The sequence below is a fragment of the Panthera tigris genome, chromosome A1, assembly GCF_018350195.1.
Source record: "Panthera tigris isolate Pti1 chromosome A1, P.tigris_Pti1_mat1.1, whole genome shotgun sequence".
In the NCBI taxonomy this organism is placed as follows: domain Eukaryota; kingdom Metazoa; phylum Chordata; class Mammalia; order Carnivora; family Felidae; genus Panthera; species Panthera tigris.
The window spans coordinates 74,983,226-75,005,634 of record NC_056660.1 but is presented as its reverse complement, the minus strand read 5'-3'; the positions used below and the strand labels follow the sequence as shown (position 1 = coordinate 75,005,634).

Below are 22,409 nucleotides of genomic sequence, written 5' to 3'. Positions count from 1 at the left end.
GTTGGTATAATAGTCATCGTACAGACCTCAAGCCCAATAGAAACTAGAGAACGGAAATGGCAAGTTTGCCTGGAGTCTTGGTGTTTCCTAGAAGAGCTGATACATGAATTAGATTATTTTCTTGGATCAGCACAGTGTTAAAACGAATGTGATTCCACAGTATAAGCAAATGTGTCAGATGTGGGACAAGACACATACCAGAACTTTGGTATCAGGTTTAACATTGGAGAATATTAATGGATAAGAACAAATAGATAAAGACCCAGTGTTTGTATAAAATAATCCTGAAAAGATTTTTACTTTTTGTGAATGGAATTAGTTTTTAATGGCTCTGTCTTCATTTTAGTCTTTATTCATTTTCATCTTTATTAAAAAAGAAAAATAAAGAAACACTGGAATGACTTGCTACTATATTGACTCATTCAGGTAAATATATATATATATTATATATATATATTATATATATATTATATATACATATACATATATATGTATATATATATGTGTTATATATATACATATATATGTATATATATGTGTGTGTGTGTGTGTGTGTTTAACTTGTAAGTTTTGAAAACGGAAACCAAGTTTAAGCTTAATAATGATCCCATGGACTAAACTATTACTGAACCCAGCTTCAATCCATGTCTTAGGTAAGCTGAAATAAATCTCAATAACTACAATTGAATGTAGAGAATAAAACCTTTTATCAGGCACATTGAAAAATAAATATATTGGGGCGCCTGGGTGGCTCAGTCGGTTAAGCGGCTGACTTCGGCTCAGGTCATGATCTTGCAGTCCATGAGTTCGAGCCCCGTGTCGGGCTCTGTGCTGACAGCTCAGGGCCTGGAGCCTGTTTCGGATTCTGTGTCTCCCTCTCTCTGACCCTCCCCTGTTCATGCTCTGTCTCTCTCTGTCTCAAAAATAAATAAACGTTAAAAAAAAATTTAAAAAAGAAAAAAAAAGAAAAATAAATATATTGCCGAGTGCCTATTTTGTTAATTAGCTGTGTTAGATACCAGAAGAAAAAAAAATATGCCTGTTTAATTGTAAAAGAACATTGTTGCATTTGGCATAAATATTTGAAGTATAGATCTTTGCATTTATGCATACATGAATTCATTAAATCTTTGCATATATGTGTATATAATCACCTATTTTTAATAAAGAAAAATAATTAAAAAACAAATCAAGGTCATGTATATTTCTTTGCTTGGATTGTGGTAACAAAACTGCTTGGCAAATTGTAAGTGCTTACAGTGCAAACAGATCTAGATGACTGTCATCCAGATTCTGCATCATGCCATTGCTTTAAATATTTATAGCAGCTATGTCCACCCTCCATTTAAACTCTGTTGCTGTTTTCCCTTCCAAGATAATCATCCCAGTTTTTCAGCCATTTGTCAGGCAAGAGTCCTACCTGTTTCATCCTAATCTTCAAACTCTCCAAGACTTTTTAAGGAACTGCATTTCTTGCTATGGGAAAATACTGAGGAAAAAAAATTAGAAATTCTCCTAAGCTATTTCCAATAGGATGAATATTTGCTAAAAACAGTGAAGACTAAAGATGTTAGCATGGGCTGAAAATCATAAGGTCGTGTTAAGTATTACAACAGATTATCGTGGTTTCAAACATGTTTGGATCCTTATATATAACACAGTCCAAGTTAATGAATTTTTTAAAAATATTTTAGTGAAATGCGACTATTTTTATTTATTTTCAACCGGGGATTGCTTTTATTTTCAATCCAGGGGAAATGTGTCAGTGTCTGGAGACGTTTTTGATTGTCCCAAGTGAGAATGGGGACTACCACTGTCATTTAATGGATAAAAATCAGGAAAGCTGCTAAATATTCTACAAGGCGTGTAGCCTTGCCAAGGTCGACAAACTGACACATTTGCATTGCAATATGGCTTTCAAGCTACATGGTTTAGCGTAGAAGCAAATAAAAAGAGCTGAAAGAAAGTCTTCAAGTAAATTTGTTATTATCGCCCAATTTCCACAGTCACGCTAAATATGAGAGGAAGTGTTGGGATTCGTCCAGTATTATAGCTTTTTCAGCTTCTGAAGATCGTTGAATATTCCTGAGGTGCCAAACTTAAAAACCAGTGACACCAGAATAGTTAGGCTTCTATGTTTTCCCAGCAGAAGCTCCTTACACTACTAGCAAATGCGGGACTTGGTCTCACTTTCAGTTCATGGGAGAACCGTTGGGGTCCTACTACAGCCTATCGTTCTCTGAGGGCCAGCAGCTGGTGTGCTTCCCAAAGCACTGAAAACGGGGTTACTGAGGCACCAGTAAAACTGGGTTCATTTCGTGTTTTCTGCTTGTATAATCTTTCTTACGTATAGATGAAGTTCGGTTACGTAATGCCATAGTGTATTCTTTCCATGAGTCCTTTGTAACAATGTCTTTTGATATGAGAAGGAACGAATAATAATCATAATAATAACTGTATTAATTAAAAAAACCAGAATACTCATCAGCCTGCAAAGCACTCTTTGGTTTTCTTTTGTTTTTCTTTGTAATACGCCATTGTTATTTTCCTGATCACCTCTACCATCTGAAAGCATTTCGTGGCATTTTTCCTATAGGTAATGTAATACAGTTGGAAGGAGCCTGAAATATTATATGCTTCTCCACTTAGGAAGATGCGAGGCAGGGTGAGGAGCTCAATTTCTTTGTCGAGATCATTTGGCGTAGGTGTTAATTCGCCAAGGTATTGTTCAATTACTGCTCAGACCCTAAGCACGGGACTCTCTTGGCCGGTAAGTATTTACGAAGAGATTTAAAGAAAACGTATCACTGGTAAATGTTTACTCAGTGTTTCATGTTTGATCTTTGTGGTACAATCTTTCTACTAAAGCTGGAATCTATTTTCAATGACTACATATGAATGCAACACACGTTCTGTGGCCTAACAGATGCCATCTGTAAAAGCATTTACTTTAAATTAGTGGAATAAGTAATCAAAAGGGCTTTGTACTTAATGCAAAACTTTTGGGGACTATTAAATGCTCATTAGAGGGTGTTTTTGCTGTATGACTGTCAAAATCAGCAGGACGTTTATGTTCGATTTCCTGAGTGGGTCAAGATTGAATATGATTTTACAACCTAAATAACATAAATGAATGCAGGTTATTTCAGCATCTCCAGATGGTTTTTAAACTCTTTGCCCCTAAACCCAAAACTTAGTGCCATTTCAAATTCTGCAACGGTATTTTAGTAAAGATTTTTTTAAAATGAAATATTTAGCATCTTTAGACAAGTAGGCTACTTTTCCATACACCCAACATTTATAAATGAAAAATAGATACTATCTCTAATGTGAAATATTACTCCAGCTCATCTTTTAGGGACATATATCCCCAGGGAATCAGATAATATTAAATCAGCTTAACTATGCACTTATTACAATAGCTAATTATCTAAAGTTTTTAATTATCTTATGATAGCTTGTTTGGTAGATTGTGTATGTGTTGCAAGTTGATTGAATCTCTGGAAATATGTCCTTATTATCACTTTGCTCTTAATTAAACATTCAATAGCTGTCTTGTTTAATCTAGAGAGATGCATCTATTGTCGTTATTTATGTGGTGCCATGCACAGGAATGGTGGGTAGCGTGTAACGAGAATAAACGCGAACGCGGACCGTGGTTCTCACATTGAGAAAATGAAGTCTCGCATCTATTAACTACAGCCTGTAAGTGTTGTGATTATAAACGATGATTTTGAAGACGCTTCCTGCATCATAGAGGAGGGGAAAAAGAAAAAAAAAAACCTAGAGTTCATGGGTCACGCTCAACCTGCTTGCAGGCAGAATTGCACTTGAAGCAGTTAGACCAGCATCGATGGTCAAGTACGGAAAAGCAAAGCAGACTTAAGCTGGAGTAATAAAAGCCTGAAAATTCATAAAAGGACATCTGCATGCTGTCCTTTTCTTCGGGAAATGTGTAAATCGGAAAATTAACCTGCTTCTCTGCCTGTGAAAATCTTGACCGTGGGGCTTAATGGTATTGCTGTGTGTGCTTGTGCAGCCTCAGAACTCTTTTTCTGCTCCTTAAAACTCAGTCTCCCGGGGCGCCTGGGTGGCGCAGTCGGCTAAGCGTCCGACTTCAGCCAGGTCACGATCTCGCGGTTCGTGAGTTCGAGCCCCGCGTCAGGCTCTGGGCTGATGGCTCAGAGCCTGGAGCCTGTTTCCGATTCTGTGTCTCCCTCTCTCTGTGCCCCTCCCCCGTTCATGCTCTGTCTCTCTCTGTGCCAAAAATAAATAAAAAACGTTGAAAAAAAAATTAAAAAAAAAAAAAAAAACTCAGTCTCCCATCGACTTTGTCTCTGGTGGCTCAAATATACCATGTAGTCTCAAGAGGAAAAGGGGAGAATCACCTTGGTTTTGTTCCCATTGCAAAGATCTCTTTTTTCTAGGTCCGTTTAAACAGGCCCCCACTCTTCTTTTTTGAACACAGATTTAAAACAGAAAAAAATAATGTCAATCCTCATCCGACCCGGAGTCATTTATAAATCGCTTCTGAAGGGCAAACTGTTTTGGGGGGCAGAGGGTAATAGCAACTGCTGTCGGAAAGTACACTGACGTGTCTGTGCCTATGTTGGCCAAAGGGGTTGATGCTATCCATGTAAGTCACCCAAAGAATGAGGGAATTGAACTAAATCCTATCTACAATGGGATGAAAAGTATCCTGCCTTTATTCATAGCTGTCATCTGTTGGAAATGGAATTAATTAGATCCCTCATCATTCAATTATTTATTAATTATTGATGCTTTTTCTCAAATGTTCGATAGAAGCCTTGTTGTTTGGATGCAAAGCCTCAAAAGGAAAAAAATAGCATGTGTTTTAGCTTAAGCCCCTCACAGTCCACTGGGAAACATATTTGAATGCACAGTGATAATGCAGTGATACAATGGTGGTGGTATATAGGTGAGAGTAAAATGCTATGAGAAAATGAAGTGCTTATAAAACACAAGAAGATAAATGTGTAGGAAGAGTCAACAAGTGAACTGATTCTTGGAGGAAGAGAGGTAATAAAGCAAGTTGTAGGTCAGGAGGTAAAAGATGAGATACGGTCTTCATGGCAGTGACAGAAATACACATGATGGTATGGAGGTGAGATCTTCTGCTTCTATTATGCCCCCAATATTCAAGGGAAATAGGTAAATTTCTATGCATGTTTATTTATGTGATAAACAAATTAGTCATCCATTAGCCACTCTGGTAAATTTGAGCCATATTAACGTCTGAGGTAGTTAGTGTGGCAGAAATAAAGTCAGATTATCTGAAACTCACTCAGTAGAACTCGCTATAGAATATTTGAGCAAAACTTTCTCAGTTGGCCCCTATTTAGCTGACAAAAACCATCTTATTAAAAAGAAAGAAAGAGAGAAAGAGCACACGTGCAACCTGAGTGTGTGGTGAGTTGCAAGCTAAACTATCAGCTTAGGGCACCATCTTTACTTGGAAGAAAACACAAACTGTGTCCATCCTGATTTGAGTATGTGGCCGACATGTTTTCAAACTGAGTGAGATGAGTATGTTACTACAAGAACAACCACGAAGAGTAAAACTTGAGCGTCCAACCTAAATTAGAATTTTGGAAAAATTGTATTGGCCACCATGGGTTTGAAGCTGTCACAGCCTTTCAAGTATTTTTAGTTGGGATGATTGACATTGGCAGGTGTTATTATTATTTTTTTGGGGGGGGGTTGCACAACAAAATTTGTCAACATTTGGGAGATCTGCATAACTGAGTGAATGAATCTTTTTCAAGGGATCATGATCCTACAAAATCATACACATGTAAAAGTTCTTTTCAAAAGGCAAGATAGGCCAATGCATTTAATGGAACAAACTACAGAAAATTTATTGGTAAGGTTTCAGATGCCACATTACAACAAAAATAAGACACTACTCTGAATTGAGTTTGAGTAGCTTCAGTGAATATCTACAAATATCTAAAATGATTATTAGGTAAATACTCCTTCTTCCCAATGATGTATCTATATTTCTGTGTGAGGCCATATTTCCTTACTATGCTTCACCCAGAGGAACATATTGAAACAGATTAAAAGCAGAACCTGTATGAGAACCCAGCTGTCTTCTATTAAGCCAGACATTAAAGAGATTGGCAAAACTGTGAAACAATGCCCCTCTAATTGAATTCTTTTGTTTTAAAAATATATAGTTATTTTTAAATACGTTATTTATGTGAATATGTTTTGGCATATTATTATTTTGAATAAGTTATTTAATATTTTAAAATGTTATGAGACTAAATTGCGTAGATAGTAAATATTGATAGAGATGATAAAAACAAAAGTTCTTTGGAATCCTCAATAATTTTTGAGAATGTAAAGAAATTTGACATTAACATACTGAGAACCTCTGTTTATTAGTTTCCTAGGGCCGCCATACCAAAGTACCACAAACTGAGAGGTTTAAACAAGAGAGATGTATAGTTTCATATTTCTGAAAGCCATAAGTTCAATGAAGGTTCTGAGTAGGTCATGTTCTTCATGAAAACTCTGGGGGCCCGTCTATTCTATCCCCTTCTCTTAGCCTTTGGTGTTGCCCGGAATCTTTGGCATTCCTTGGCTTGCAGCTACTCAGCTCCAAATTTCTGGTGTCTTCTCTCTGTGCATCTGTATATCTCACATGACCTTTGTCACTGTGTGTATCTGTATCTGTGTTTCTTGGGCATCAGTCATATTGCATAAATGCTCCCCACCCCTGCCTACCGTGGTATGACCTTATCTTCACTTACATCTTAATTAAATCTCAAAGACTGTTTGCAAATAAGATCCCATTCATGGGTACAAGGAATTAGGATTTCAGTAGATCTTTTGGAGTGTATAATTCAACCAACAATAGCTTCTTTAATAGACCCACTTAGCATGAAGACACATTGCCTTATACCTTTTCTTTTCATTTGTTGTTCTTTCATTGATATTTTTGTAAAATCTTCTTTATGCTGTGCTTGGTGCATAGTTGACACTCAATAAATGATTGCTGAATGAATTGGCTACTGAATGAATTGATTAATAAGACCTAGTGGGGACCCTGGAGATTCCTTGGTTATTGCTTCTTTGCATCTCTTGAGACTTCATTCAAGGATCTTTTATTTTTATGGATTGTCTGACATAGCTCCCTACTTGATTTCCTTCTGGAAATGTAGTGTGATATATGGAATGAATGTGGGATTATTTACAGATAGACTTCCCTGTTCACAATACATTCTGTTAGGTGGACGATTTTGAGCCCGTTACTCCACATCCCTGACCCTCATTCTTTCCCTGTAAATATGAGTAGATATAACGCCTTCAGAAATTTTGTAAGAATTAAATTAGATGGGGTGCCTGTGTGGCTCAGTGGGTTGGGCGTCTGACTCCTGGTTTCGGCTCAGGTCATGAAAAGTTGGTTGCTCAGATGAGTCCACTATAAATTCTGAAAGACTGGGAAGGAGATGTATGTTTTTCACAGGTCCTTAGGTGATGATGGTGTGTATACAGGCTTGAGATGTATCTGGAAAATACATACGAGGAAATACATACCAGGAAAAGCAGGCTGATTGCGTGCTCTGCTGGAACGAATGTCGCTTTGTTAACCTACCTGCACATCAAAACATTTCATTTTTACATGTTTTGTAAGTTTATTTATTTATTTTGAGAGGGAATGTGAGCAGAGGAGGGACAGAGAGAGAGACGGAGAGAGAGCATCCCAAGCAGGCTCCACACTCTCAGCGCAGAGCCCGATGGGGGGCTCAAACCCACAAACCACGAGATCAGGACCTGAGCCGAAACCAAGTGTCCAAGGCTTCACTGACTGAACCAACCACCCAGGTGCCACTGGATACGAAAACCTTTAGTAGCCATCTCAGATAGGGCAGACCCACTTACGGTGACAAATTATATATAATAATATACTACGCATTTCTCGATAAGAGACATTATAATTGATTTCTTTTTAATTTTGTTTTTTGTTTGTTTGCTTTTGAAAAGGGAGTTTGCTGAGAATGGCTACATCTATTTCCTTTTCTTTCCAGTGGAAGGCTGCTTTTTCATCAGAATAAGAATTGAAACTACATCTCCCATTAAATAAAACCATTGACAATTTCCTGCATGGAAAGACACAAAGGCCTCCTTGGAGGGGGGGGGGGGGGGTTAGCATTCTTCCCAAACTTAAACTTTGAAGTTTTGTGTACATTGTAAAACTCCCCGGCTCAGTGCCTGGCAGATAATAATGGCTCAACAATTGCTAGATTCTCTCCACCTCCGATGTCTTCAAATAGAGATTTTAAAACCCGGATATGTTAAGATCCAATAAGATGTTTTGCTTCCTTTTTTTCCAGACCCTCCTGGGTATGCAGTGGGGACAATGTGTCAGTAGTAGTTTGTATGTATCTATGGTAGTTAGAAGCACGCTGAAGCTATATACTTAAAGCTAATTATTAACAACTCAAATAGCATTTCAAGAGCAAAGGGAATCAGAACTAAATGCTTGTGTTTTAAAAATGATGGAGCAAAGCTGTAATGTTGGCACTTTGCGGTACTTTGTTATCTACTTGTCTGTACATTTCAGGAAAATATTTCTGCTTTTAAAGTTCTAAATGAGCTAAAGCTTAGCTTCAAAGGGCAGCACAGCGATTCTTTATACTTTTGTTTTATTGGTAGCACAACGGCGTAGAACATCTGAGCCCACGTTGCAAATGACATCCTCTGGTCTTTTCCAACAGACACTTTTCGTCCAGTGTTCTTTTGAAATCAAACAAAATCTTGGTACACTTTTCGCCCAGATAGCACAAGCTTGAGATCTTTCTGTAAGGTGGAATCGAATTTTAAAGGAGGCAGGAGCCGGAAAGAAAGGGGAACCCTTCGAATCTTCCGGTCACTGCTGGGTGAACCATGGCAGCCTGACTACCTGAAAATGCTGCCTGGTTATCGCACTTTAGTGATGGCTCCAGACGGGGTCACAGGGTGGCTCAGCTGCCTTCCCGGAAGGGCTCTACTCTAGACTTGTTTATCGTACTTGTTAGATGCACCCACCGCTTCATTGTCTCTGGCCACATGTACAAGAGGAATAAAAAAAAGCTATGCGATTTTCTCCCAGCAATTGGATAGAGTCCCTTGAGTGCAAAGAAGATGCAAATGTGTGGAGTTTAGCTGCAGCAGTCTTTAAAAAAAAATCTTAACGTTTTCACTCTTTTTTAGGATTATCATGCAATAAAATTACCAAGGAAGAGGATGTACTTTTAACTGGCACGTTAAAGAAAATAAAACTACAGAAAGCCTTCCATGTTCTCCTTCAGGGGCAGTCTATGTGAAGGGGAGGCTTCTTTCTTCCTTATTTAAATTCCAGTAAGTTAACATATAGGGAGAGACGTGTTAGAAAGGGCGCCACGTTCTAGAGAAGGGCCCTTTTGCGTTCCCACAGCCCCAGTAGCACGTCTCACGTGAAGACGCGCGTCTTGGATTTCCATCAGATTTATGAGCATGCGACGGCACCCAGCAGGTCTGCAATTGTTGTACCAGGCTGTGTATGAGGCTTTTCTATAGAAGTCTAAGTGGGTTAGGTTGCTAGCTACTTCGAGCACGAAAAGCATCGAATGATAGAGAAGTGTGTGGTATACGTATGTGTAGGTATGCTAACATGCGTAGACACACGGGTTTAGAGTACATCTCAGGGGTGCCTGGCTGATTCAGTTGGTTACGTTTCCACGTCTTGGTTTTGACTAAGGTCAGGCTCTCATGGTTCATGAGATCGAGCCTCGTGTGGGGCTCTGCGCGGCCAGCACAGAGCCTGCTTGGGATTCTCTGCCCTCCCCCGCCCCTCTCCGAAATAAATAAATAAACAAACAAGCAAACAAAAAAAATAAAGTGCATCCCAATAACTAGACAGTTGAAGTGGTACAATCTCCAAATTAAAGTATTTAGAGTTCACTTAACACATAGTTATTAATTATTTCCTACATATATACCTGACACTATGACATTAACCAATACAATTAAACACATGACATGGCCATCTGCTCCCTGGAGCTCAGAATTTCTAAATCTCTAGTATTTTCACTTCACCGAAGTGGTAAGCCACAGCGTGTGTTGAATTCTATCAAAGGGGGACGAGGGGAAACACGTCACAACAACTGACCAAGGATCAGGGCAAATGAAGGATATACATGTTGCAGTCATTTCCAACATCATAAATGGCCAGTGCTTTAAGTACCACAGGACCTTAAAAGGGCTCAGAAGTTCACATCAGAATCTGACAACAAATCTTCTTTATCCCCTTCTAATTGATTCCACGGTTTTTATTGCCAACTAACAGTACAAAAAAAAATCTTCAATTTTTCTTTTCTTTCACGTGAATATTAATATTTTGAAGTAACTTTTTATTACATTTTTTAAAGAACTGCATAGCTAACGGATCATCAAAAAATGATGAAAGAGATTTTGTGCCTAACTCCATAAACCAAGAACTATTTAAATAGATTTCCTTTAGAAAAATCCCGAAGACATTTTCTTTAAAATTTGGTTTGAGTTTATTAGTATAGGAAATAATCTATTCTGGGTCTTTGGGGATAAAAAAGATTAATCTTACCAACTAAGACTTTATATCCCAGTGGTAGAGATAACACCAGTGTATAAGTCAATATAATATAATCTACGAGGAAAATATTAAATATAACAATAACAGTACACTTACATTTTAAAGTGAATTCAGAGGCGAAATTCTTTCAGAGGATTTAATTCTTTTCAATGAATCTTTCTTGACCGGATGGGATATATGAAAAATTTTGCTATGTACTGGGATTTTGAAGATGAGTTTGGAATAATCTTTGGCCTCAGGGTGGGTAATACACAGTGGAGAAGATAACTGTGAATCAGGGAATAGAAGAGAGGGAAGAATGCAGAAATGTGAAGATGTTAAAAAACAAACGAGTTTTCCTGTTTTTGCTGGAAAATATTATGAGGATGGGCACCCAAGGCCCACTAACGAGCACATCAGATAGGAATGCCTTACTGAGGGAAGCCTACTTGAAAGGGACAAGTAGGAGGAAAGATTGGAAAATCGAACAGAATCAGGTGCCTCTGAGGGCTCCAGTCTAAGCATTTGAAATGTTCAGACTAAAGAAACCTAGAGATAGGTAGAGACTTGTTTGTAAGTGAAACCACTGGATGGGAGGGAAAGGATTTGAGGAAAGTTATGAGGGGTCATGGGGTATTCTCAGGGGGATTGTAAAAAATGGAGGCAAAAATGCCTCCCATGCACGATTAATGCTTAGGTAAAAAATGCTCCGAGAACAAAAAGGGGGTGGAGTCAAAGCTCAGGCCGAGTATTGAAACATGGCTGAGGTGGAGGCTGGTGCAATTAATGCAGAAATAAAGGAATTGGAAGAAAGACTTTGGAAGAACTGGCAGACTGAACTTGAAGTGCTGGTGACTTTCTATGGTGACTGTCCAGCAGACAATTACCAATGTGGGGCTGGATCTCAGGAAACAAGCAGGGGTGGAATACACATTTGGTAAATTATCTGAAGAGAACTGTAATGTGCAGTCACGAGATTTAACAAGATTGCGATGAGACACGAAGCCAAGGGTAGATCTCAGAACAGCCACGGTGGGAGTAGGGCAGTGAGACACAAAAGGAAGCAGGCAAAGGAAACAGAAGAGGGCCAAGGTTGGGAAGGGAGTTTACACAAGGCAGCATGGGGTCAGATGGCAGGGCATAAAACAATGTCCCTTTTGGAACGCAACCCGTGTTTTGTTTGGAAATAGCCGACATTTATGTTTGGCCCTCATCTTTACCAGGTATAGGAGGAATGACCACTGATCCTCAGACATCGCTATTTTGACGATGCATTTGGTTTTCCCTAAGGTAAAACATTGACGCCTAGAATTATGTTTATGACTAGGGTGGATTTAACAGTTTCATGTCACTGTATGGACAGAAATACTAAATCCAGCAAATTACTTCCGGACTTACGCATTTTAGACAGTTGATCTTAGGTAGAGGTAATTAAGCTTGACAGCAGTCCGGCATTGGAGAAGCTTCAACGCCTATAGTGCAGTATCCTGGGCCACACAGGAGACCTGGAAACAAAATAGCCCAGGATTTATGGAGAAGGGGAGTTTGTGTTTGGCTCGAAGTCACTGATGCCTCAATGAAAGAAGGAAGATCTGAGATACTAACTCAGTGCTGTGGACCCATCTCCCTGCTTTCTTCTTTCTCTTTTTATCTTTCCTCTCTTCTAAGTCTTAGGTTAATCTAAGTAGTGGAAATTCACACTTACATAATGAACTAACATGACTTCATTTGAAAAAGTAGCATTATATTCTCAAAAAAATTTTTTTCTCACCACAGCACCTACATGCACACGAATAGAGAAATATATTTAGGAAAGGGATTTTTCTTGACTCCAATTTTCTCTTTCCATCTCAAATACCCCCATTCCCACTATACACTGCTTTGTTTTTTCTGGTTTAGGTCTAGGAAAATGTAACATCTAAGTATCATGACTTAAGCCTCTAAATATGTGTGTGGGCTGCATTCATATTTGCACAAATTCCATATTTCATGTTTCTGTCTATTCATTTGTTTTATATAACAGATTCATTTATTTTAAATAATGCTAAATTATTTTCCAGACTATTACAAATTGGTCTGTTTATTTCACCCTCACAAAAAACATAAGGGTATTTCTTGGTCTTTACAAAGATATAATACTTTCTGTTTTCTTAGAATTTGAATTGTAATATAGCTGAACTTCTTAGAAAAATAATTTGTTCCAACAAACAAACAAACAAGCAAACAAAACCAGCACCAGGATCCCAACCACCATCCATTTGTGTGATCACTGTCTTCAGAATCTCAGGCTGTTTTTCAAGTCCCTGTTTGTCTTTCCGGTGACCTTTCTTGTGAAAATAGGTTACCTTGTTACTCTGAATATCAATGACAATGCCCTTGACTCCCTCTTGATAGCATGGAATTGAATTGCTCTTCCATTGAGTGTCTACAATAAAGGATTTATTCAGCAGGCTGAACATGGTGTCATTTGAAATGGAGAAAGGAAGCCTTCATTTTCATTCCAATTAGCAAAGAAGGGAGAGAGCTGCTCTCTTCCCCTATTTCTCATTGCCTTGGAAAGGAACGGCACCGAAATTGGACTCCATCACCTGCCTAGACTGGTAGAAATCAACTGTATTTGGCAGGTAAGAGGCAGTTTGTGAATACGGAAGCCTGGCTTTCAAAAATGTCTGTGGTTAGTTATCAGCTTGTTCCCCAGAGGGAAACACAGTGTGGTGATCTTTCCCTTAGTGGTAAGATTTTTCTATGAAGCCAAGTTAAGAGTGGAATAGAAGGAGCACGAGGATGTGCTGTGTTTGCCTTGTGTAAATAAAAGGTTCCATGTTGCATGCTAGCTGTTCTTTATTTTTTAGGACAGACACCAAGGAGATACTAATATGGGTAAATGAAGACAATTGCTTATTTTCCCTTATATGTGGGTGCGATTTTTCAGTAATTGCGTGATCTTACTTTTATCTACTCCCTTTCTTGCCATCAAATATATATTTATGTTGGGAAATTTTGTACTTTGTTTAGCTGCAAAAGATTAATTAAACATAAAGTCTCTGAGCAGTTTAAAAAATGCTATTTGTACCATATAAAAGCGTATCGTGTGCTCCAATTAAGTAGTTTCAGAGGCATATTAACTTCACCAGAATAGAAAAAAAAGCATAAAAGGTTTGAGATGCAAAAAAACAGTGATGTATACAGTCTGAATTTTGTCTACTCTTGTCTTCATATTTGTCTGAATGAACAATAAGACTTCAGACCTCTTTCATTTCTCTGGTGCAGATCAATTCAGGGAAAGGCAGAATTTGAGAAGTTGGGGGAAAAAAAAGAAATACGTGAGGATAGATTTTGGAAGTTACAGATGAGATAAAATGATAAGGCCCGATGGAAAAGGGCTTTGAGGTTTCCGAGCAATTTTAGAAGAATAGTTATAAAGAAACCGTCATATGACAAGTATTACAGTGGATAAATATAATGAGGGCAGGGCTGAGTGATTATTTTGCACAGGAGTTGGCATGACTACGTCAGATAGACAGATAGTAAACATAGTGTATCATCAATGCTTTAGAATTTTTCTAATCAAGAAGATGTTGTAATTTGAAAAAAAAGTTACTCAAGGTAAAGTGATCTTTCGTATTATAGCCAAGGAAATTACGAGAAAGACCTGATGTGAATGTTAAAAATGTTGTTTTGTCGCAAGTGTCTTAATTTGAATAATTAAACATTATTTTTTTATGATGAGCGATTCTGAGCAAACCATACCTATAGTAGTGTCATGAAAGGGGATGCACACCAATTCTATGTTGTACGCCTTCTATACTCGCTGATGTTCTGTGGACCGATAGAGTCTGTGAGTGTAAGTTATGTATACAATATGCACGGACTAATGACTGGGGAGGGGGGTCTTGAATATCAGGAAGTAAACTGAAATGAATCAAGTCAAAATCTGGTTAAGAGCCCTTCATCAGCTGTTCCTCCCTATTATCCCAGACTGCTAACCTTGATTGGGTAAAATGATGTGGGTCTAAATGCACATCAGGTGCAAAACCTGAGTCTTCTGTGGCCTCATTCTGGATGAGACCCCTAGAACCACCATGGAGGGTGCGGGAGTTTCCCAGTAAGCAAGAGTGGTAGGGTTTTCCTCGTTGCTACACAGAATTGTTTGGTTTTCTCTCTATAGTTTTAATTACAACCGGAATGTTGAAATTACAACATAAAGATCAGTTGGTCTGTCCATTCTTTTGGTTATTCGTTTAATCACCTAGAACTGAGTCTTCAACTTCCTGCATCGAGTATCGGGCTGGATGCTGGCACAAAAGGAGAAGTGGAACACATGGTGCTCGTGGTCACGGATCTTGGAGTCTTCTAGAAATCAAACAAACGTAACAAGAAAATTACGGTCAGTTATTATAATGATAATCACAATGCCAAGTTCCGGAAAATACTGTGAAGAGGAGGCGGGGCCAGCTTGGTCAGTGCACAGCCTGCGTGGTTGTTCAGGGTCCATTGTTTAGAAGGCCTAGCTCTGCTGGCATCTTCGAAGTTGTAAATGATTTTCCAACAAGGGGCTCCGTATTCCCCCTTGGCATTGGACCCTGAAAACTATGTAGCTGGTTCTGAGAAGATGCTACAATAGAGAAAAACAAGGGAATACTTAGGTTAGATATGGTAATGAGGGAGCACTACCTCGGAGAAGGCCATTCCAATCACGTTTCTCCTAAGTCCTAAGGGTAGGCGAAAAATAACCAGACCAGCCCTTTCCCTGTTCCTGTACTGCTTGTGGCTCTGGTTAAATGGGTGATGGTCACAAGAATGAACACATTAACTGGTAGAAGGAGGCAGATGGGTACCTGATATATTTCCACCCTTTTTTGAAAACTGTGAAGAAATCCTTTTCAAACATGGACAAAGGGTATAAAATTCACAAAACAGTAAATAAAATAGGCCAACAAAATATTAAAAGATGGCTCTCTCAATAATCAGAAATATAAAAAGTAATCCAACATCAGATAATGGACTTGTCAAGTTGGCAATAAAAAAAAAAATGTGAAATCCAGATTTGGTGTGTTAGTCAAAGTTCTTGTTGCAGGAAATACAGGTTTATCTGGATTATACTGGGATGGTTTTTAAGAAAGTAGTTAGATAACTCACAGAGTTGGGGAGGGGTATTAGAGGGCAAGGCCTGAAATCGAGCTTGATAGAGTAGTTCCCCAAACCATGCTTAGGAAAGTTTTCCAGTCAGGGCCTGGCAGAATGGCTCTCGCAAAGAAAGGTGGGAAGAAGAAGGGCCATCCTGCCATCCACGAGGTAGTGACCAAAGGAGACACCATCAGCATTCTCAAAGACATCCAAGGAGTGGCTTTCAAGAAACGTGCCCCTCAGACACACAAATCTGGAAGTCTGCCTTTGAGAATATGGGAGCTCCAGATGTCCACAATGACGCCAGGCCCAACAAAGCTGTCTGGGCCAATGGGACGAGGAACGTTCCAGACCATATCCAGGTGTGATTGTCCAGAAAATGTAACGAGGAGGCAGATTCAACAAACGAGCTGTATGCATTGGTCACCTATGTACCCGTCACCAGTTTCAAAAACCTACAGGCAGTTACTGTGGATGAGACGTAGCTGCGCTGATCGTCAAATAAAGGTATAAAACTAAAAAAAAAATTGTCTTGAAAAGGAAACCACCACAGCTGCTAGTGTCCCATGTAACGAAAGTAAAAACCATCGTCATTTCCTTTCCACTTACGACACTTCTGGATCAGGAAACTTGAAACCGCTTTACCCAGCATCCTGGTACTCATTCCATTATGGCTTGCAGTACAACAGATTTTGTAAAGGGCTTTTTTCCTCAAGCCACCTGCCACACATATAGTATGACCCATGTTACAGCAAAAAAAAAAAAAAAAAAAAAAAAATGAACTGGACTCCTTGAGAGCCCAAAGTCTGTATGTATCAGAAGACAGAATGAAGCCAGAGGTGAGAAAATATATTTGCAGCTTGTTTGACAAAGAACTTCTATGTAAAATATCTAAAGAATTCCAAAAATCCACAGTGGAAAGGAAAAGGACACAATAAAAAAAAGTGACACGTAGAATTTATCTTATAAAGCAGCAATTCCATTCCCAGGTGTATACCCAAAAGGATTGAAAACATGAACTTGAACAGGTACATATACACACGTGCTTGTAGCAGCACCAGTCACAGTAGCCAAAAGGTCGAAATAACCTAAATGTCCAAAAGCAAATGAATGGATAAGCAAACTGTTGTATACATACGATGGACTATCCTTCAGCCATAAAAAGAAATGAAATAGTGATACATGCGGCTACATGGGAAAACCTCCAAAATATTGTTATTTATACCCTTACATCCTTCCAAGGGCATTCTAGTGGGTAAAGGTCAGGCACAAAAGGTCACACATTATATAATTCAATTTATGTGAAAGATCTGGACTAGATCAATCCATAGAGACAAAACACAGATTGGGGTTGGCAAGGGGTTAGGATGGGTGGTGAGCGGGAGCGTTGTTCAGTGGGTATGGGGTTTGATTTGCGTTGATCAAGGTGCTTTGGAATTACAGGGAGATGCTGTGTATAATGTGGTGAATGTGTTGGATATCACCAAGGTGTTCAATTTTAAATGCTTAATTTTATGTTATGTTAACTTCACCTTAAAAATTATTTTTAGGGGCGCCTAGGTGGCTCAGTGGGTTAAGCGCCTGACTACGGCTCATTTCAGGATCTCACGTCCTTGAGTTCGAGCCCCACGTCGGGCTCTGTGCTGACAGCTCAGAGCCTAGAACCTGCTTCGGATTCTGTGTCTCCATCTCTCTCTGCCCTTCCCCTGATCACACTCTGTCTCTGTCTCTGTCTCTCTCAAAAATAAACATTAAAAAATATTTTTTAGATGTATGGTCAAAGACATATCTGCTTCACCAAAAAAAAAATTAAAAATTAAAAAAGATGTATAACATGAGAGCCAATATACAAGCGACAAGATCAACATTATTAGTTGATGATTCCTTTATCAAAACAATAGAAATTAAAACTTCAGTGAGCTACCATTTTACACCCATGGGAATGTCTGAACTAAAAACGAAGTATGACCAAAAACATTAAATGTTAGAGAAATGAGGAGGAGCCGACACTTTTCATATTTTGCGGGCAGGAGTATCAAATAGTTCAACTACTTTGAAGAGCAGGCTCACACTCTCTTATGAAGTTGAGCATACAGGCAACATGATGTATCAGCTCCACTCCTAATCACGTATCCAAGGTAAATGAAAACATATGTCCATAAAAATGACTTGTTCAAAAAAGACTCATAGCAGCTTAATTCATAAGAGCCCCAAAGCAGACATAATCCAACTGTCTATCAGTAGAAAACTAGATTAAAGCAGAAACAGGAACAAGAACCCCCTGTGTAGACCCATGTAATAAACTACCAGTCAGCCAGAAAAATGAACACGCTACAGATCCACGCGGTAGTGTGGATGAATCTCAATGAGGACATTTTAAGGGAAAGAGACTGGTTGGGGGCACCTGGGTGGCTCAGTCGGTTAAGCATCTGACTTCGGTTCAGGTCATGATCTCGGGGTCCGTGAGTTTGAGCCCTGTGTCGGGCTCTGTGCTGACAGCTCAGAGCCTGGAGCCTGTTTCAGATTCTGTGTCTCCCTCTCTCTCTGCCCCTTCCCTACTCATGCTCTGTCCCTCTCTCTCTCTCAAAAATAAACAAACATTTAAAAAAAATTTAAAAAAAAGAGACTGGGCATGCAAAAGGATGTACTGATTATTTCATTATATAATGTCCACATACTTTCACAACTCTAGTGTCAAATCAAAAAGAGGTTTTGGGTGGGTGCATTAAAAGGGGAGGCAATTATCACCCGAGGTGTTGGAATGCTCAATATAGTAGGGTGTCAGTTGCTTGAATGTAAAGAATTACCAAAGTTCATACAGCTGAACGCTTAGGATGTGCCCATTTCGTACATTGATGATGCTATTTTCCCTTTGTTAAACTCTGTGATTTTGTTCCACGTATCTCCAACATAACTAATTTTATGACATTATATTGCTGTGGACAATAGTGTCCTAGCTATTTCCCTTCCTATAACAGGAATATCTATCTATCTATCTATCTATCTATCCAGTTTGAATATATATTTTGCTGTTTTTCTTTCAAAGATGAGTATTATACCTGTGCCCAGTCTCATTTGGCATGCTAATAGTCATACACCTGCTGATTTGCCATCATATGACATAATTTCCTAAAGTGCCACCTGTGATCGAACATATTGTAAAGCTTCAATGTAAAAACTTTATGAATATTAAAAGCAAATGCTAACGCTTCCTTGAATGTACTTGGCTTCAGATGCTACTCGCCGTGCCTAACCCAGGTGTTGATTTAAAATTCAGTGGCACAAAACGATTATCTATCATTCTCAATTATCTCATATTCTTTTAATTCTTGATGCATCTAAGACAGAAGCCTGGGAAACACTTCCTTTCCAATTGACCATATAGCACATTTTGTCATTAAAGGCTGATGCTTCATCATTTGGAATTTCATTCTAAACAAAGATTCATAAGTGAGCCGAACAGCAGCTGCCTTGTCAGGTTTGTGAAAGGGAAAAATTAAATCTACTATATTTATTCCAAGCTTCCTCTGTAATGGATCTCATATGAGAGCTTAATTTTATTTTCTGTTTATCAGAAATACGGCCTATCAAAGACACGGTATGCAGGTAATTATGTAAAGCCATCACACAGATGGTGGGTAATAATAAGAAATTGTTGATGAAAATCTGTCCCTTTAACAAGCAAAGAGAAATGGCATTTGACTCTCCTTCTTATAAATTATAATACCTAGTGCTTGTTAAGTTTTTCACCAGAAAAAAGAGATCTGGCACAGATAATACTTTGAAGAGGTGAAACAACTCACAGTCTTTCATGTATTCTATCAGTGTAGCCAGGAGACCTTGACAGAGACTGGGTAGATGATAGATGATAGATAGATAGATGGATAGATAGAATGATAGATAGACAGATGATACATAGATACATAGAAAATTAAAATTGTCCAAAAGTATGCAGCCACACACTCATGATGAGTCATGAGGATAAATGGATGACATTTATCCTTCCCAAACAATTAACAATTTTTGTTTGTTTATTTATTTATTTTGAAAGAGACTGAGCAGGGAGGAGGGGCAGAGACAGAGGGAGAGAGAGAATCCCAAGCAGTCTCTGTGTCTTCAGCGCAGAGCCCCATACGGAGCTTGAACTCATGAACAGTGAGATCATCACCTGAGCTAAAACCAAGAGTTGGACGCTCAACCAACTGAACCAAGGCACCCTTATCCTTCTGCAACAATTTTTTAAAGTGAACTTCTTGGACGCAGATTGTGGCATTGGCCCACGACTTCATTTTTAGTCTCATGTGTACTGTTCTTGTTAAAATGGTAGATGGGTAGGATCATTAGTTCAAATTTTTGTTCCTTTCTTCATTGAGAAGTATTTTTAAAGAGACTGACACGTTCCGGGCACTATGTTAGTAGAGTGAGCTGTGAATAGGACTGACCGGGGCTCTGCCTGGAACCGGATGAGTGGCACATAAAATGAACAGATGGTTACTTGATTTACTACAAGTCTCTGAAATGAGTTGAAATTCATCAAGCGTGTGTTCACTTTATCAGTATTCACCTAATACTCACTCTCGGCCAGCCCAAGGGGGTAAGTGAGACTGAAAGGAAAATGGCCATGAGGAGCTTCAATCCGGGAAGACCAGAATGGACATTTTTCAACCTCCCCACATTTATATGTGCTAAGTTCTCACCACTCTGAGTGTCCCTTATTATGTGTAAAATTAATGTTAGTTACAGTAGTACAGCTTAAGTTGTCACCATTACCATTGTCATCATTGCCATCGTTGTCCTCTTCATCGTCGTCCTCATCGTTGTTGCTTTCATCATCGTCGTCATTGTCACCATCATCATCATCATCACCATTGTAGTTGTTAAACCCACTGCACCCATTAAGCCTTTTCACCTATTTCACGTGTATACGTCCACCATTCCGCAACGGGGAAAAAACCAAATGGTTGAAACAGCCATGAAATGAACAAAAATTTCTACTACTGTTTTGTGACATATTCTGAGATAATGTCACGAATTATCAAGGGCAAGAAAGAGTTGAAAATAATGATCAGAAAAGCAGATGACGTCAGCAGCGCAAAACAGTAATGAAAATTGTTAGTTAAGACACATGTTCATGCTATACATAGAATATTGATTTATTGAGGTGCAGACCTGTGTAGACAATTGGTTAGAGCATTTTTTGTTTTGCTTTTTTTGGATTTTTCAGATACACACTCCCTATGAAATGCCAAACTCAATCAATCACTTAGGAAGAGAATAGGCATAAATGTAGGAACAAGGGGCCGCTACAGGAGTGCGACGTTATTGTAATAATTTGCAATGTAATTTTAGAACGACTTGCTATAGATTTTCTTAATCTTGACGCTATTGGCATTTGGGGTCAGATAACTATTTGGGGGGGGAGGGGGTTCTGTCTTGCGCATTGTAGGGTGTTTAGCAGCGTCCCTGACCTGTATCCACGACATTCCGGTACATCCTCCCACAGCGGTGACAACCAGAAATGTCTCCATACTGCGAAATGCCCCGGAGGGGGCAATAGTGTCACGTGTTGAGAACCACAGGCTCTAAAGAAATGATCAAGAAGTGGTCAAGAGAAATGGTTCGTGCTTACAGACCTTTGTCCGATAGATAGAAGCTGTGGGGAAGCATGACCAGGATAAAAAGCAAAAGGTCAATTATTTACACTTACCGTTCTGAAACCATCTGAATACGATCTGAAATATATGCGCAGGCCAAAACAAACGGAAGCAGTCAGTAAAAACGCCAGAAAAAGTAAATTAGTTTTAAAATACAAGCAATTCTCTCATTTAGTGATAATAGAGAGTCTTCGTTATGAATTTTGTCTATCTCTCCACATGTTTAAACATCGTACTTCTTGGGTTGCAAATATAGATGAAGTTACCAGCTGTACATTTTGTCTATCTATGCCATCATATTTTGACATTTTTTTTTTTAAAAAGATCAAACGTACGTATTCTAAACAGGTCAGTGTCCCTTTCCTCAATTACCTAAACAGCATTTATCTTTATAAACTTACCTTAATGAAACACCTGGTGTCTTCCAGTGATTTAAAACAATTTCCCAGGCATTTTATCGGTCATTTCAACTCATATCAAGTACAGAAATTTCCCAACTGGTTAGGATTTATTTATGTCAAATGTGACATTCACTTAAAGTATTTTAAAGGTGGACAGAGGGGCCGTGTGAAGCTCCTACTAATTGTTTAGTTTTAAGAAATACATTAAAATGACAGATGTACGTTATTATTAATATAAAGATGTCAAAACAAATACTGAAAATCCAAATTATTTTCTTTGGCTACATATGATGAAAAAAAATTTTTTAGATCCCCTTTTATCGTAAAATGGGAAAATCCTTCCCAAGTGTATTCCCCTTTGAGTTAGTGATAGTGGTGTTAATGGCCAACACCAACTCATTCTGCTGTTACGTTTATGTTGAATTAAGTGCGGGATTGAGACTTGTTCCTGTGTGTGATTTAAAGTCAGTCCCTGACCCCCTGCTTCCCCACCCCTCTGTGTAGATTTAAGCTCGCTCTTTTGTATCCCTCTATACTGGTCTTAATCCACTTTGAACATTGGCCATGGACTTCCTCAATACAGCTTGAAACAATAGAAGCTATATTTAATAGTAAAAATATTAGTAGCAG

General features: G+C 38.7%; 1 pseudogene; it reads left to right on the top strand.

Annotated features, from left to right (window-relative positions):
• Positions 1-15,838: 15,838 nt before the first annotated feature.
• On the top strand, positions 15,839-16,209 carry LOC122231093 (annotated as a pseudogene).
• Positions 16,210-22,409: the final 6,200 nt, after the last annotated feature.